Below are 18,439 nucleotides of genomic sequence, written 5' to 3'. Positions count from 1 at the left end.
TTTGGACAGTTCTCAGTCCTGAAGTCTCAAAACTCAGCTCACCCGTCATTCTCGATCATCATCACCCTCTCTTAGATGTAAGGCACAGCCTTTAACACGTTAATATTCAGCCCACCCCACTTTATGTACATATCTTTAAACTATGCTGCTTCTCATATTTGTAGTTTATTTTCTTGTCTGTGTCCCCCACTAAATTTAAAGTTCCTGGACAGTGATTGTGTTACCAACTGTTTTGTACTCTCCCAAGTTTGCTTAGTACAGTGCTCTGCGAATACTCAGTGCTCAATCAATACCCTTGATTAAAGGATTGGCCTTGCCTTAGGATGAATTTCAACTCCTGCTCTTTGATCTTTCACTATTTCAAGTGATACCTAGACCTTGTTCTGCCTTCCCCAACCCAATTCTGCTTCTGTCCCCATCCTGTGCCTAAATGAGAAGCCATTCATTCCCGCTGCCTTGGTTGGGACTGGCAAACCTTTCAAGTAGGCTCAGGAGGAGAGAGACTGGGGATTCAGCTGCTACTGCAGCTCTGTTTAAAGGTGGGATTCAAGGCCTGCTTGGGAAGCACAGACGACTATAGTTACAGCTGAGGCCAGGATGACCTTCGATATTTAATGGATTAAACTAAGGGGCAGAGAATCAATGACACTAGATATTTATCACTGATCTAAATCTTAGAAATGCTGTCAGAATGGTACCTTTTAGATGGGATATTGGATATAAATGCATACTAATCATATTGCTAGGAGGAACCCTGATTTTTTAGAGGTGAATTTCTCTGGCTTTGAAATTATGAACAATCTAAATTAGCTAAAATTCCATGTCTTGCTCCAAATGGCAAGAGTCATCATAATAGCAGACATTCAAATAGTCTCAATGGACCAGGACTCTTAAAAAATAATAATTTATAAGTATCCAGAATGGGAATGCAAATTGAATTAAATATACTGGGCTTGAAAATAATTAAAATCCATGATGATGTATGCAGTGTTTGTCTTTACATGTCAAAGCAATCACTAATGGTCAAGCAGTATAGAAAATGTAAAGTTTCTTTGAAAACCTGTGCTAGATGGATAAAACAATTTCATCCTTTTACACTAAACAGTGAGATGTTGAAGTCGGTTTGAAGCACCCTTTCTAAACAGTGTTTATTTGGATTGCTATCTGAATTGGTTACCTGCATCTTGCTGTGCCTTTTCTAGAGGGGCCATTGAGAAAAGGATTAGGCAGATGCAAATCCCAGAAGGAGTTCTTGCTTCCTGTTACAAGGTCCTCCTTCTTCTACAGCTTCAGAAATGAAGCACAACTACTGTGTAGGTTACTTAAAGAAAAATGGAAAATGGGAGTCAGAAAAAAACTTTTCTACTAGTCCTGGTCCATATTGAAATGCTATGCCCAGGTTTCACAATGTGGAAACATTCTGAAGCTGAGAAGAGCAAGAAAAATGCAATGAAAAATGATAACACTGGTGGAAAATAGAATCTGTGAGAAAATATATTTAAATTGGTGGTAATGTTCTACTTGGAAAAGTGAAGACTGAAAGTTGAGTCCACTTATTTTCAAGAGAAGGATTTTATTTTAGGGATTGCCGATCAAATGTACTAAATCTCTTCAGAGGAATGACTGAGAAAAAAATGGACTTAAATTCTATTAAGAAAGAGTTCAGTTTGATAAAAGGAGCTTCTTGACTCCTGCTATGAATAAATACTACCTCACCTCCTCAGAGAGAATGCAAAGGGAAGAGACTCCCAACTCCAGAATGCTCAAGTGGGGCACTGTCCTATGATCATGTCATTGTCCTTAATTACCCTAAATTACTTCCTAACTTGCTATTCCTTCCTTTGTGGAGAGAGGTCAGTGGTCTCATCTGAGGCTTATTGGAATAGAATCCCTAGAGTCTAAAAGGGTATTTTCAGCTCGACCTGTGGGAAAGGCATGTTGGAAATTTAAAGAATCATTAGGTGCATGGGTAATGGAATGATACAAGGTGAATCAGACATTAGGGGTAGTTAGCATCCTGGGAGACTCCTAGTTATGCTTGGTTACTTAGCTATTGGCTGCAAGCCTTCACCGAGCAATTCATGCATGCCCGTAATTCATTCTCTGCAGGGGATGACTGTTACTTGAGCCTTGGTTTGCATTATACCCTTTCGGGCTAAGTCCAAAAGTTCTTTAAGACATTTGGTGTTTTCCATTATTCTGAAGCAATTGGAGCATTCACACACTTTCCATCCTTTTAAGCTTAGCTTCCTGCCTCGTAGATCTTTTTTCTCCCTGGTGCCTATTTTTTTCATATTCCATATTTCAGAGTATATCCTGAAGTTCACCACCCTTAGGACTAAACAGAGGTCTAGATTAATTATGCTAATCCACTACCAAAATTTGACAAAATTAAGTCTAATTATCTGATTCTTTCTTGCTCCTGGGTAGATTTTACCTTTGGGTTTTAAAATGAATTCCCTTACTGTCTTCTGGGCTGAAGTGTCTTATCCCTATTGTATGTTAATAGCAGATCATTCATGTTACCATGAAACACACATCATTGAATTCCACTATTTTCTTTTTTTCCTCTTCCTTTTTAAATGAATGTCTCTCACATGTAGGTACCAAATCTGGGAATCAGCAAATCTAATTAACACACACATGATGCTGAGAATCTTCCCTCTGTATCTCGCTTATGTTTTACACTGAAAAATAGTAACAAGCACAACCTGGGCAGAAATGTTTCCAGTGACAAGAATATACATAAACAAATGAAGTAAACCAGCACTTCAAGATACTAAATAATGCAGTTTTAAGACAATCTACTTTAAGTTTCTGTACAACATCACTAATCGTGAACCTGCTACAAGTTTTGCATCCAGATTCATTGACATTTCTCTCTTTGATAATATTAGAAATAGTCAACATGACTTTGACAAAGTACAACAGCTGGGTCTGTGGAAACAGAGAGTACAGTACATTGCTTATCTAACACAATTTAATGGACTCAACATGAAAAATTTTGATAATACCAAAATAATCCAGTTGTTACTGTGCAGTTGGATGAAAGAGGGAAAAACTGTAAGAAAGGTGGGAGGTAGAACAACTTTAAGAATGCACTCAGATACTATTTCAAATTTTGGTCCCTGGAGAAACAAGAGGAGCAGAAAGAGTTAATTCAAATTCAGTAATCGGTAAACTAGTGGTCAGCTTTAAATAGTTGGTGTACTGATTCACATATCCTTTCTTTATCACTATCTTTTTTGCAATACTGATGTTATGTTAGAGAAGCAGTGTGGCTCAGTGGAAAGAGCACGGGCTTTGGAATCAGAGGTCATGGGTTCAAATCCCGGCTCCACCAATTGTCAGCTGTGTGACTTTGGGCAAGTCACTTAACTTCTCTGTGCCTCAGTTACCTCATCTGTAAAATGGGGATTAAGACTGTGAGCCCCCCTATGGGACAACCTGTTCACCTTGTAACCTCCCCAGCGCTTAGAACAGTGCTTTGCACATAGTAAGTGCTTAATAAATGCCATCATTATTATTATTACTATTATGAATGTGTAAGTGACTTCTAAATGAGTTTATTTGGAAATGCATTTTAAGAGTCTCAAAATTAAGATTTGACACAATCATGCAACTTCACTCATTCAAAGATTAATTTTGTTTATAATCACTTACAGTAGTAATAGTACTGTAACCATGAATATGTGTGCCATAATGGTGAAAGAATGACTTACAGAATCTATCTATGAAAATACAGTAGTGGTCCCCTTTTCTGGCCCTTTTCCCAGGAGGTTTATAAGGGAAAGGCATTATAGTACTTAACTACTGTTTCGTAATGTCTTTGCAGTAGTGGTAATGGTTTGTGCTGAGCCATCTACACTCTTTTGCCTGATCCCATGTGATCATGTTCTCATGTCTGTGCTGATCATGTTCCCTCTTGCCTGATGCCACGTGTCCAGAGGGGACATGGGCATATGATCAGGGGTTGATAATTTTTAGAGAAAAGAAATACTTTCTATTATTGGAGTAATACTAATGCTATTCCTAGCATAGAAAATGTGTTGTGTTGAGAGTCCAGGACAGTAGGAATGTAATGTGCAACCTCCAGAATTTGTCCCAGATTGGCTGGGGTGGGCTTATTACAGGGTATCTAAGTTGAGTTCCAGTGGGCGGGAGCCACTATCAGAAATAATGACGGTTATGGTTCTAAGGCAGTTTCGGTAAGGTCCAGAAATAGAAGAACTGAGTGCATGTTTGCACTTTGAATACTTTCTCTTTTTCTTTTTGGTAAGCAGATTCTTCTTACCTCAGATACTGCGGATGCCATTCTCACCGTGTGTGTCATGAATAATAATAATGATGGCATTTGTTAAGCACATACTATGTGCAAAGCACTGTTCTAAGTACTGGGGAGGTTACAAGGTGATCAGGTTGTCCCACAGGGGGCTCACAGCCTTCATCCCCACTTTACAGATGAGGTAACTGAGGCACAGAGAAGTTAAGTGACTCGCCCAAAGTCACACAGCTGACAAGTGGCAGAGCTGGGATTTGAACCCATGACCTCTGACTCCGAAGCCTGGGATCTTTCCACTGAGCCATGCTGCTTGTCTTATGAAGTGAAGCAATTATCTTCCTGTCCATTTTTGATTGCTTTGGATTTCAAACTATGGCTGGCAGAGTTTTGCCTTGGTACTGTGAAATGCCTTGTATTAGGCTATTTAAAGCTCCGCCTTCTAGAAATGACTCACCATGTGCTTTTAAGAAAGATCTTTCTTATTTCAACCAAAATAAAAACACCAGCCCCATTTCAGAGAAAGATACTAAAGAATGATAAAACTTAATTTCTTTAAATGTGTACAAGTGGTGTGGATTCAGGGGACACCATATGACGCTGAAGGGAAACTTCAGGTTGGAAGCAAACTACTCTCTCCGTTCTAATCAACTCCCTGAGTTATGAGGCCTTTACCTCTAACTATATGACAACTTTGATTATCAATCAATCAATGTCTAATTTGCATTTAGCATGCATAGTACTGTTCTAAGCTTGGGAGCGTACAACAGAGTTGGTAGACGTGATCCCTGACCTACATGGATCAATCAGGGGACAGAGGAACAGCTTGGCCTAGAGAAAAAAACACAGATCTGGGTTATAATCCCATCTTCTCCACTTTCTAGCTATGAGACCTTAGAAAAGTAATTTAATTTCTCCGTTCTTCTTCCTATATCAACATTCCTCTAAGAATAATAGTGATGCTATCTGTTAAGAACTTACTATGTGCCAAGCACTATATTAAGCTCACTATGTAAGAGAGGGACTATGTTTGACCTGATTAACTTGTATTTATTCCAGGGTTTAAAACAGCGTGTGACACATAGTAAGTGCTTAGCAAATACTATTATCATTATCATGATTATCATTATTGCTATGCTAAAGATAAAGTCCTTCTCAAATTGTGGAGCCTCTGGGATAATGGCAAAAGTATCCTAACCCAAAAACATTAAGAGATCTTTCAAGAAATTAACATCTCCATAAGAAGGAGGATGATTGTTCAAATGGAAGCATGATATGAGTTAGTTTCAGAAAGAGTATGTATATGTTGAGAAGGAAGAAGAGAGGCATGTAGGAGAAGAGAGGAGAAGCTAGGGTTTTTTGCTGGAGGAAAGTAATGAAAGGCTATTCTTGATTTTTAAAAATCATCTTTTTTAAGATAGCATACTAAGGTTTTAGAGTTAGTGCAGAATGAGGGAAGAAGCTAGGGAAGGAGCACAAGTCTAGGAAGCAAGAAGAAACTAAAATATCTGATCTGGTTCTTGGTCCATAAAGATGTGTGTAAAGAATGCAATAAAGTAAAATTGGAGAAAAAGAAAAAAAAAGAGTCTGGGAAGAAGGAGTTTGAGGCTTTCAATTGTTAAATCAGAAATCTGAAAATTCATAAAAGATTTCTATTTATACCTTTACATTTTCAGAAAAAAACCTTCCATTAAACAGTTTAATGGCCCAGTTACACATCACATGGAAAGATTAAATGTTACCTCATATAGTCCAGAACAAAAAAAATGGATGAAACTGAAAAAATTGTGTAGGCGATGGTATTTGAACGAAGATGAATAATCTCCACTTAATAGTTTGCAAAACTATAAACCTTTCATTTTCAATGAGGCCCAAATGATGTGTTTTATGAAACTTTCATGATAAATTTTGGTCAGCATTTAAGGTCTTCCATTAACTTGAAAGTATATGTTTAGAATTGTAAGCAAGCTTTTTCCAAAAGGGGACTTCATTCAAAGACTTTCCTGTGTAGAAAATCATCTATCTCAGGTACAAAGGAGTCCTCAGGATCACAGTTGCTTTATATTTTTGAGAAGTCATGGAGGTCTCTTTATAATGGACTTTACCATCTAAAAAGCTGGCAAAACAGACAAAATGAGGACTAAAACTACACAAGACAAGCAGGCAATTCACATTGTCAACTGAATTACCCCAAACCTCAAGAAAATGTGGTAGAGCTTTAACAGGATGTTTCAATATTCAAAATAAGCCACTGAGGTTGACCCCAGGCTTGTTTCCATGCAAAAAAGAACAAATTTAGGAAGTTTGGTTTGGAAACTATTGACCTGAGCAGAAAAAGGATTGAGGAGGGAAAGGCATTCATGAGATGGCTGAAGTTTTGATTTCTGTCTTTGTCATTCTAATCAATATTATGTGGATATGGCAAGTCAATGGCTCTCAAATGTGTAGAGGGAATTAGCCATTTGAAGCTAGTTTCTAGAATCAATCTTAAGTTTAGGTACTGAGACAGAACCGTAAGAAGAAAGGGAAAAGCCGCATGGCTTAGTGGACAGAGTAGAAGCCTGGGATTCAGAGGACCTGGGTTCTAATACTGACTCTGCAAATTACTTGCTGTGAAACCTTGGGCAAATCACTTACCTTTTCTGGGTTGCAGTTTCCTCAACTGTAAAAGGGGGATTAAATACCTGTTTTCCCTCCTATTTAGACTGTGAGTCTCATGAGGTACGGGGACTGTGTCCAACCTAATTAACTTGTACCGAACTCCAGCACTCAGAACAGTGATTGACACTTAGAAAGCGACTAACAAATATCATAATAAAATGGAAGAAGAAAGGATGGGGAGAGAACAAAGGAAGGAAGGAAGTAGGAAAGTCAACAAACCAGAAGGTGAAGCCAAAAGAAGCCAATGAATGTTTGGGTTTTTCTGTTGTTGTTGTTGTTGCTCCTTTTTAATGTTATTTGTTAAGCTCTTACTGTGTCTCATGCACTGTTCCAAGGGCTGGGGTAGGTGCAAATCAATCAGATCAGACACAATCCCTGGCCCTTAGGGCCACTGCAAGTGCTATTAGGCTTGCATTCATACTTCTTGGAATACCTTTTCAAGCATATTGTTAGTGAAACTAAAATGCTTATATTACTAGTACTATCACAAAAACAAGTATTTTGGCTTATCTTTATGCTTCCATTTCTAAAAATGTTTGGGAATGCTCCCAGGTTGTACTTATTTTAATTCCATAAATTACTTTTAGTGCAATTAATTACCTGTGATCCAACCTATCAAATGCAACAGAAAGAGAAATTTAACCTTTGACATATTTCTCACCTCGCTACAGTGGACATATTTCATTTCACCTGACAAAACTGGGTTTGGCTTGGAGCAAAAATCAGGGAAATTAAAATAGAGAATTTTTTCGAGGTAAAAATCTAAAACTTCACCAATTGAACCCAACAGGGCAGGGACTCAGAAAAATTACTCAAAAGAAAAAAAAAAAACTCTGAGCTAATGAAGTGTCTGGGCCCACAACATTCCCTGAGATGGGTAAAAACTAATACCTGATGAATCATAAATATTGCACTGAGTTTCTAAAGAAGGAACCCCTTGTATTGTGGGTCCAAGGCTTCTTTCAAGTTTTAGGTATATGCTCATTGATAAAAGCTACTCAGTAAATAAAGACCAAGTTCTTCAATATAGCAGCCAGCAGAAGTACTGTCATTTGCATGACAGAGTTAGAACAGGTGCAAACAAGCCCCATTGGGTCTTTCCCCCCTAGTTTCTGAATTGCAAATTGGAACCAGAAACTACATCATTTCTTCTCCTGACTCCCCATTCTTCAGATGTCAATGGTCAGTCTTTGTTATTCCCAGGTTTTTACTTTGAGCCCAAATCCCTTTGTTGAACTCAGCAAACATTTGACATTCATACCCAGCTACATAATTTATGAAGAATAATCCATTGTATACTAATAGGCTGCATGCAGGAATACTAAACAAATGTATGCGGAGAGGGAAAAAGTGGCTGACTTCTTCCCTGGCTTCACTCCAATTTAAATCCCTTATACAGTCCCATTAGGCTGTCTTTCAAACTCCCACACGCTATCATGCTCCCAGTGTAAGTGCATCGTAACTCTCTGCGTTTATGCACAGCATAGTCCTCTCACGCTCTCATTCGTCTCATTTCTTTATTTCATACCACGAGTGGCCTGCATGCACCATCCACATAATCTAAAAGCCCTGCTGAAAAGAATCAATGGATGCCAGAACTTACATTCACACAAAAAAATCAGTTTCCAGGAAACAAAAAAAAAATGCCTGTTCCTACTGTATGAGAGAGAGAGAGAGAGAGAAAGAGAGAGAGAGAGAGAGAGAGAGAGAGAGAGAAAGGGGGGGGGGAGGAGGGAGGGAGGGACAGAGAGAGAGTGAGAGCAAGTAAGAGAGAGACTGGATCCCTTCTGTCCAGGCTCCCTATAGAAATTGTGCAGACCGGGAAAATCATCTGTAACTGTTGTAATAGATAAAGAATGCTGTATATTCTTCTTACCTCAAGGAGAATGAAAGTAATGATGTGGTGGGAACGATTACGACGTCCCCATGACAGAACCATCTGAGTTCATTCTAAGGCAATAACTCTCAACCCCTTACTGTAGGGGTTCCTCAAGGGTCAGTTCTTGGTCCCCTTCTGTTCTCTATCTACACTCACTCCCTTGGTGAACTCATTCACTCCCACGGCTTTAACTATAATCTCTACGCTGATGACACCCAAAACTACATCTCTACCCCTGCTCTCTCTCCCTCCCTTCAGGCTCATGTCTCCTCCTGCATTCAAGACATCTCCATCTGGATGTCTGCCCACCATCTAAAACCCAGTATGTGCAAGACTGAACTCCTTATCTTCCCTCCCAAGCCCTGCCCTCTCCCTGACTTTCCCATCACTGTTGATGGCACTACCATCCTTCCCATCTAACGCACAACCTTGGTGTCATCCTCGACTCCGCTCTCTCATTCACCCCTCACACCCAATCCGTCACCAAAACCTGCTGGTCTCACCTCCGCAACATTGCCAAGATCCACCCTTTCCTCTCCATCCAAACCGCTACCCTGTTGGTTCAATCTCTCATCCTATCCTGACTGGATTACTGCATCAGCCTCCTCTCTGATCTCCCATCCTCCTGTCTCTCCCCACTTCAATCTATACTTCACACTGCTGCCTGGATCATCTTAGTGCAGAAATGCTCTGGGCATGTTACTTCCCTCCTCAAAAATCTCCAGTAGCTACCAATCAACTACGCATCAGGCAAAAAGTCCCCACTCTTGGCTTCAAGTCCCTGCATCACCTCGCCCCCTCTTACCTCACCTCCCTTCTTTCCTTCTACAGCTCAGCCTGCACCCTCTGCTCCACTGCCACTAACCTGCTCACTGTGCCTCGTTCTCATTAGTCCCACTGTCGGCCCCTGGTCCATGTCCTCCCCCTGGCCTGGAATGCCCTCCCTTCACACATCCACCAAGCTAGCTCTCTTCCTCCCTTCAAAGCCCTACTGAGAGCTCACCTCCTCCAGGAGGCCTTCCCAGACTGAACCCCCTTCTTCCTCTCCCCCTCCCCATCCCCCCCGCCTTATCTTCTTCCCCTCCTCACAGCACCTGTATATATGTTTGTACAAATTTATTACTCTATTTTACTTGTATATATTTACTATTCTATTAATTTTATTTTGTTAATATGTTTTGTTGCCTGTCTCCCCCTCCTAGGCTGTGAGCGCACTGTTGGGTAGGGACCATCTCTATATGTTGCCAACTTGTACTTCCCAAGCGCTTAGTACAGTGCTCTGCACACAATAAGCGCTCAATAAATATGATTGAATGAATGAACAGCAGTATTCACCTTCCACCAAAAGAGGCTGCAAAGAATGTTTTCTCTACCATAGCGTTCAGTGCAGTTTTCTGTGAATTTATTTCCAGTATTTTCCCTTGATCTTTTGTAGGGGCTCTTTAGGTGACCAAGAGCAGATGTACTGGACATATATAGTGTTCCTTTGTTGTTTCTCCTTTGTTATTGATGTTAGCAGGGATAATGGGCTCCAAACCCAGCATAGAAGACTTGAATGGGTTTTGAGTGAGATAACTCGTCTTGAAATATTTGATTATTAAAGAAGTCACTGCCGGAGCTGAGTTCAAAATCAATCTAGACAAGCTTGGATGTGGCAGTTGAGGAGATGATGGCAGTCAGATCTCCGGAAAAAAGACACTTGCAGAAATACGCATCCAGATTGTGGACTTTCATTATCACTTCGGATGACATCAGTGTAGGAAATTTTCACTAGGGGTGACACTGGGGCATTATGCAGGGTCTCTGTGAAGCAGATGCATTGAGTGGGCCCGAGTTCTGGCCCAGGAGAAATATCGGGGGTCAAAGATGGTACCAGTGGCATTGATTTAGCCCCATATTCTCAGTTTCATTACATAGCATCCATGAATACCCTTTGGCATTCTAAAGCATCCTCTAATCCCATGGTGAACATATTCTCAGAGAATTCAATCTGCTATTGCCTCGTGCCTCTTATCCTGCCCTGATGCAATTGTCCTCAAATGGTGAATCAAAAAACTGTGATCTGCCTGTGTGTTTGCTACTGAAAACCCTCAAGAGGACACTCAGGCACGAAGAAGTAGCCTCATACTGGATACTAATGTTGGTTTTGATTGTGACATTTATTTTGCTCCAAGAACAAAAGTGATCCCTTCTGACTGTAACCTCTCCCTTAGACCAGCATCTGGCAACATGTTGCTTCAGTTTGCTTATTAGCTGGGATAAAATATAGTCAGTTGAGGGCCTGATATGTCACTTCAAAAAAGGAGATTGAAAAGACTCAGTAAGCTGTTTGCTGCGCTATGAAGGATTTAAGCTAACATCTGGCTGATTGGGGAACACACAACACGAGGCATTATGGTACTTCAAAATTTTTTTGGGGGGTTACATGGAACAGTAGGAAAATCCCTGGTCATTGGGAGGGCTCAAAACAGATCCTAGGGTGACCACAGGGCTTGGACAGGATGAAAGGGGGATGCAGGTAATGTCTGAGAGAACACCAGGGAATAATTCTTTCCCCTTTGATAAAACTGGGAAAAGAATAGGTGAGTGGGAAGAAAAAGAGGAATCATGCAGTTATCTACTGCTGTGACTATCACCCTGCAAAACATCTGTGAACCACTGACTGACACCTCAAAAGAAAATTCTGGGAGAGTCCTTATGAGAATGCTATCAGGGAACACGTCTACCAACTTTTTATATCTTAATCTCCCAGGTGCTTAGTGCAGTGTTCTCCACACAGTAGGTACTCAATAAGTAGGTATTCAATATATATGAGAAAATCATTGATCCTAAGAAATTCAAGATTTTAAAATTTCAGCTAAGACAGAAGAGTAGTCTGTAACCTGAAACAATGTTCGATAATTGTGTTTGGCTGTTTGCCTGCCTGAACTATTTTTTCCTTTATCCCAATCAGCCTAAGAACAGGTACTTTGATATTTAGGTAAATGAAGAACGATAATTGGATTTTTTGGTTTTATATGAGGCTGGGTTCTACAGTTTCTAGCAATGAGTTTGATGGATTGTTTAATTTTTTTTTGTATTCTCAATTAAGTTTAAAAAAATCAAAACTAGAAGTCATCCAAATTGACCTGGAAGATATTTTTATATGCTTAGTAAAATGCTAGTCGATAACACTGAATTATAATTTTCTCAGGAAATTCATAACATATAGTAAGTATGCATAGACTGAATATTGGCATAATTAAAGATACCTGACTTCCCCTTTTAACAGTTCCTTCCAAGTTCATCCGGTATTGTAACATGAAATGAGTTTTGCAATTTTTAGTTCAGTATAAGAAGTTCACGTTACTGCCATTCAAAACAGTTCTTTTTCCCACTAATTGCAAATGATGGAGAACTTTTGCTCATAGAAGTCCAAGATTAAATAAAGGGATGCTCAGTTTTATATTTTTTTCATATAAATCTCCACTCTAGATAAAAATAAATGTTTTTCTTTATGCCCTGTTCAAGTACATAATTGACCTTATATTGAATGATGGACATCTATTAATCATAAATTCAGTGCTACAGAGACTCAGATATATTAGTGACAAAATATGATTTTGTCACTGTGTAGGGAATTCAATCATATTTTCCCGTGTTTTCTACTATGTATGCCATTCACCTGCATTTTTAACTTTTCTCCTCTTGTTGATTCTGGTGTCTATCAACTCTCCTCGTAGGTAGTGATTATTATTTTAACAAGCTCCTTGTGGGCAGAGATCATGTCTAACAATTCTACTGTACTGAACTTTCCCAAGTGCTTAGTACAGTGCTATTACATGCTCAATCAATTCCATTGACTGATTTAACTTATTCTCAAAATAATTTCATTTCTCTGCATCATAAACATAAGTCTAATCGATGACCTATTCACAATTCTCAGCAGAGATGATTAGATTTTGTTCTCCCAACCTCTTCTTTTAACTTTGGAATTATTTAATATCCATTTTCTTTTGTATTAATGGAAGTTGATTCTCCACAAAAAATCACATCACCTGTGTTTCTTTATAGCTTTGATTCTACCAAAGTTAGCTTGTAATCAAAAACTTTCCTTGCCCTTCTAAAATGTAAGCTATCAAATAGTGACCCAATGAGTCAAAATTCAATTTTTGTTAATATTTTCATTAATGTAATTGATCAAATCCCTGTTTTTTTCAGGTAGGTGCTATGGAAAATGAAAAAGGAAGAAAGAAATATGTAATTCCTACTCTTAAAAACTTATGGTCTAATGGGAGAACAAGGAAAAAACCAAAATATAAAATAAAAATGTAAAATACAACCAGATAAAACATGCAGAGAGGAACCATGACTTAGTTTGGATATCATTTCAGGAAAACGAACTGTGTTTTGATGCTTCTTCATGAGGCTCACAGCCTGAGGGACGGAGAGTAGGTATTTAATTCCTATTTTACAGATGAGGAAACAGGCACAGAGAAGTGAAGTGACTTGCCCAGGGTCACACAGCAGACATGTGTTAGAGTCAGGATTAGAATCCAGGTCATTCTGACTACCAGGCTCGTTCTCTATCCATTAAGCCACACTGCTACTCTAAACAAGATTTGACATTATTCCAAGAAGGGATTGATCAGAGGTGACTCAAAGTATAGGTGGTTCAGGACTGAGTAGGGTTTGTTGGGTGTGCAGCACAACTAAGAGATTGGGAAAGTACACAACAGAGTTAGGTGATATGATCCCCGCCTACGAGGAGTTTACAATCTGTAGGAGCAGCTCACAGTCTACAGGATGCTGAGATTGAAGCCACAATCTAGGAGTGTGTAGAGGAATAACCAGATCCTGAGAGGAACCACCTCATCCACACTGTCAAAGGTGAACTGGGCTTCTGGAATGTGGTTCCAGGAGGCAGTGGAGACTCTGGGGTGGGAAGAGCAGAGGAACTTTACTTGGGCTTTATCCATTCACCCTCCTCCCAATCCTGTCCACCAACCTCCTTCTGAACAGCTTCTATTCCTTTACCATTGGTTTTCTTCTTGACCCATTATGGACAGATATTTGTCCTCTCTATTCCAGGTAGATGACACTCTCTCAAGTCACCAGTGACCTCTTCACAGTTGCATCCAAAAAAACCCTGCCCTGTCCTAAGCCTCCTAGACTGAGTCACTTTTGATCAATCCCTTCTTAGAATCATACCAGATCTTGTTCTTTTTCAGACTGGAACTTTCTACCCTGAGAAATTCATTTGATTTCGGCCCCCTTCCCCACCCCCAATCTTGAAAGCCTTTCTAAAATCCTATCTCTTCAGCAGGCCTTCCCTGGTTAATTCCTAGAACCCTAAATTTGATCAACCCATCATCCATGCCTAGTCATTACACATTACTGCCTAGCCTCAATCCTTATTTATATTTGTACTCAATTGTACATTCAATCATTTATGACATTCTGATATGACATATGAGGTATGATACAAAATATAATATATAAAACAATCCAGCACATTCATTTCACTTATTCCCCCGAGACATGATCTTACTATTTATAATAGCTCTCACTATTATACACATTTTGGATAACAGTCTCTCCACATTAGACTGTAATTTCTTTCCCAGGTGTTTATTACAATGCATTCCACATTCCACCTGTCCACATGTTTTGTTTTGTTGTCTGTCTCCCCCTTCTAGACTGTGAGCCCGTTGTTGAGTAGGGACCATCTCTATATGTTGCCGATTTGTACTTCCCAAGCGCTTAGTACAGTGCTCTGCACACAGTAAGCGCTCAATAAATATGATTGAATAAATGAATTCCACATCATATACACTCAGTTAAAGCCAACCTTACTAGTATTACTACTACTACTCCTCACCCTGTCAGCTTCTAAAAGGTTCAGCAGAAATCATCAGGTAGGGGAACCGAGCTTAGGGACCATTGGAAAGCCAGTCATGTAGTCTGAATATCAAGCAGTTGAGCAAATAGGAAGGTTCCCTGTCTGAACTTTCAATTGTGACTATGACCTCTTCCCTTCTTAGAGAGTACTGTCTGGTGCAAACAACTTATTTTGCTCTTTGTGGATTAAGAACAGAACACTGGGCACTGCTGCTATAAAAACCCTTGAAAACACAAGCACTCTCCCTGAACACACTAGCCCCTGGGTCTCATAGCTAAATTCAGTGGCTTTATCCCTTTGGATTTTGTGAGTCTGAGTTATAAAGGATTTGTGTAAAAATGGCTCCGAGTTGGGAAAACCCAAAGAATTATTAATTCCAAAGTAAGTCTGCTGACCAAGGCTCAGATAACAGAGAAAAGGGGTTACCTTGTCTCAAAGCCAGGGGCTGTATTCTATTAAGTTCCTGATTTTGTGAAGCTTTCATCATCATAGGGCTTCAAAGCTTCTACTTAACTCCTACTACATTGGGGCCAACCTTCATCCTCAATGCCTTTTTCATTATTGCAAAAGTAGTATTCATCTGTTCACCTTCTGTCATTTAATGAAAGGATGAAGGACAGCTCTCTAGTGGCATATTCTTTGGTGTCACAAGGAATATTGCAGTCAGCTGGAAAGGAGAAAACTGAGATGAGGACAAAAAAGATTAAATTAAAAAAAAAAAGCCCAAGATAGGGTGGTCAAATATTTTCTTTGGAATCTCTGGGCTCAAGAGGAGAAAATCAGGACACACAAACAGACACACACACACACACACACACACACACACACACACACAGACAATCTTGATGTGAAAGAATAAAATAGAATAAAAAAGAACATATTGTAGTGGCCATATACTTTGTAAAAGGTGAGAAAATGTATAATAGACTTCCAGTAGTCGCTGAAGCATAACATCCTTAGTGCTCAGAAGAGGACAGAGAATATCTCCTGGAATATTTGGGTGCTTCTATTGGATGGGAACAAGGTATTTAAAGTGTCCCTGACCCATTTTCTCTTAGGCCATAGTACTCAAATAATACAAAGAGTATATTAGGTTACATAAGCAATATTATATGCTACCAAAGTGACTGTCAGGCAATATTTTAAACCTAGAAATATCACTTTTTAAATATTCTGCCTCCTCCATTTTGTTAGTTAGCCTTTTGTCACTGGGATGCTAGGAGAAGTGAAAAACAAAATATGACACACAAGATTAATCTTATCCAAACAAACTTTTCTAAAATAAATTTTTCTTAATCATTCCTTCAGAGTTTGCAGATATAACAAAGGCAGACTCTGTGGAACCTGCTTTTGAATAGCACCCAGAGAGAGGTGACAGAAATTCATGTATCTAAAAGCTCCTACCTAGTCTGTTTCCAAATGAGGGACATTTAATCTTGTATATCACATGGGTTTGTATATATGGTTTTAAAAGTGGATGTGGAAAAGATCTACATTGTTGTCCTTCATATTCAATTCACATTGAATATTCATATTCACATTGCCAAGATCCGCTCTACATTGCCAAGATCCGCTCTTTCCTCTACATCCAAACCGCTACCCTGCTCATTCAAGCTCTCATCCTATCCTGTCTGGACTTCTGTATCAGCCTCCTCTCTGATCTCCCATCCTCCTGTCCCTCCCCACTTCAATCCATACTTCACGCCGCTGCCCGGATTGTCTTTGTCCAGAAACGCTGTGGGCATGTTATTCCCCTCCTCAAAAACCTCCAGTGGCTACCAATCAACGTACGCATCAGGAAGAAACTCCTCACCCTGGGCTTCAAGGCTCTCCATCACCTCGCCCCCTCCTACCTCACCTCCGTTCTCTCCTTCTACAGCCCAGCCCGCACCCTCCGCTCCTCTGCCGCTAACCTCCTCACCATGCCTCGTTCTCACCTGTCCCGCCGTCAACCCCCGGCCCACATCATCCCCCTGGCCTGGAATGCCCTCCCTCTGCCCATCCGCCAAGCTAGCTCTCTTCCTCCCTTCAAGGCCCTACTGAGAGCTCACCTCCTCCAGGAGGCCTTCCCAGACTGAGCCCCCTCCTTCCTCTCCCCCTCCTCCCCGTGTCCATCCCCCCGCCTTACCTCCTTCCCTTCCCCACAGCACCTGTACATATGTATATATGTTTGTACGTATTTATTACTCTATTTTACTTGTACGTATCTATTCTATTTATTTTATTTTGTTAATATGTTTTGTTTTGTTCTCTGTCTCCCCCTTCTAGACTGTGAGCCCACTGTTGGGTAGGGACCGTCTCTATATGTTGCCAACTTGTACTTCCCAAGCGCTTAGTACAGTGCTCTGCACACAGTAAGTGCTCAATAAATACGATTGATTGATTGATTGATTCAAAGAAATGAAGCAGCATGCCAAGCAGTAAAAGAATGGGCACGGGAGTTGGAGAGCCTGAGTTCTAATCCTGGCTCTGTCAACTGCTTGTAGTGTGACCTTGACAAATCACTCAATTTCTGACTAGTCTTAGCTAATTTCAGCTTTCCTTACACCAGTTCTTTCATTCGTATTTACTGAGTTCTTACTGAGTGCCGAGTTCTTTCTTCTCATGTGTCCTCATGTAGCTTTATGGTGAGTAGAGCTTTGATACAAGGTGAATAGATTATAAGCCTTCACTATCCATCATTGTGCCTTGCCATCTGTGAATGAATCTGGCCCCTAAGTGATGTTGATGGAACTGCTCAAGGAATCAGATGTGGTGTCTAAGCAAGATTCAGTCTTCACAGCTGCAGAGAAGGTCAGCTAGCACTACATGTCTGAACATTTTTAATTTGGTCCAGAGCTTGATATAATGATGCCACCACCCTTCATTTGACAAGTCTCCCATAGATGCGCTGGCTTTCTTGATTTGATTTTCCACTTACTTGTCTCTCTATCATTATTCAGTGTTCTGCCTATGTAGCAAAATTTTGTGACAGCATTTGGCTCTGTGTTGCATATATAAATTTTTGGATGTGTGTATGGCTTCTCCAGTGCAGGATGATACAACACATTGGTTTTCTTTTCACTTTGCAGCCCATAACATCTTGCTAATTTGATGAATTGCTTTACAATAATTTACTTGCTTTTTTGGACTACATCTAACATGATTATCGTTTACCTACCCCAAAGCTTTGAACAATACTTGGCACAGAGTGTATTATTATTATTATTATCCTCTTCCCCATAGTCAGTAGCATATAGTAATTCTTAAATGACTGCTTCTAGGATGTTGGGTAATGTATGAAGTTTGTTAAGTTCTATGAGCTAGGGAAGCATATTCTACCACATGCATCTAGGTCTGGATAAATCTAGGTGAAAGAGGAAAGGGAGGCTTGCACCTCTAAAGTCATAATGAAATATGCTTTTAGAAAGTATATACAGGCACCGATACTAACCTAACACCATTGGCTATTTGAGAGCAGAACAGTTCTTGGGTTTGATAAATAGGGAACTCATGTACCCTGAGAATACATGCAAAATGATTCACAGGGGAAAAGCTGCTGATTATTGACGGTATTAGGACCCAACAAAAACCTTTTACAAATCTAAGAATGAACATATGCTTAGACCTTTTGATAGGTTATAGTTGATAAATATATGCTTAGGTTTACTTTTATTGGTTTTCCTTTTTTAACAGGTTCAAATTTGTCATCTAACATACCAATATATACACATCAACAATATAATAAAATATAGTTTGT

The sequence above is a fragment of the Tachyglossus aculeatus genome, chromosome 24 (genome assembly GCF_015852505.1).
Source record: "Tachyglossus aculeatus isolate mTacAcu1 chromosome 24, mTacAcu1.pri, whole genome shotgun sequence".
Taxonomy (NCBI): Eukaryota; Metazoa; Chordata; class Mammalia; order Monotremata; family Tachyglossidae; genus Tachyglossus; species Tachyglossus aculeatus.
This window is presented reverse-complemented; position numbering follows the sequence as displayed.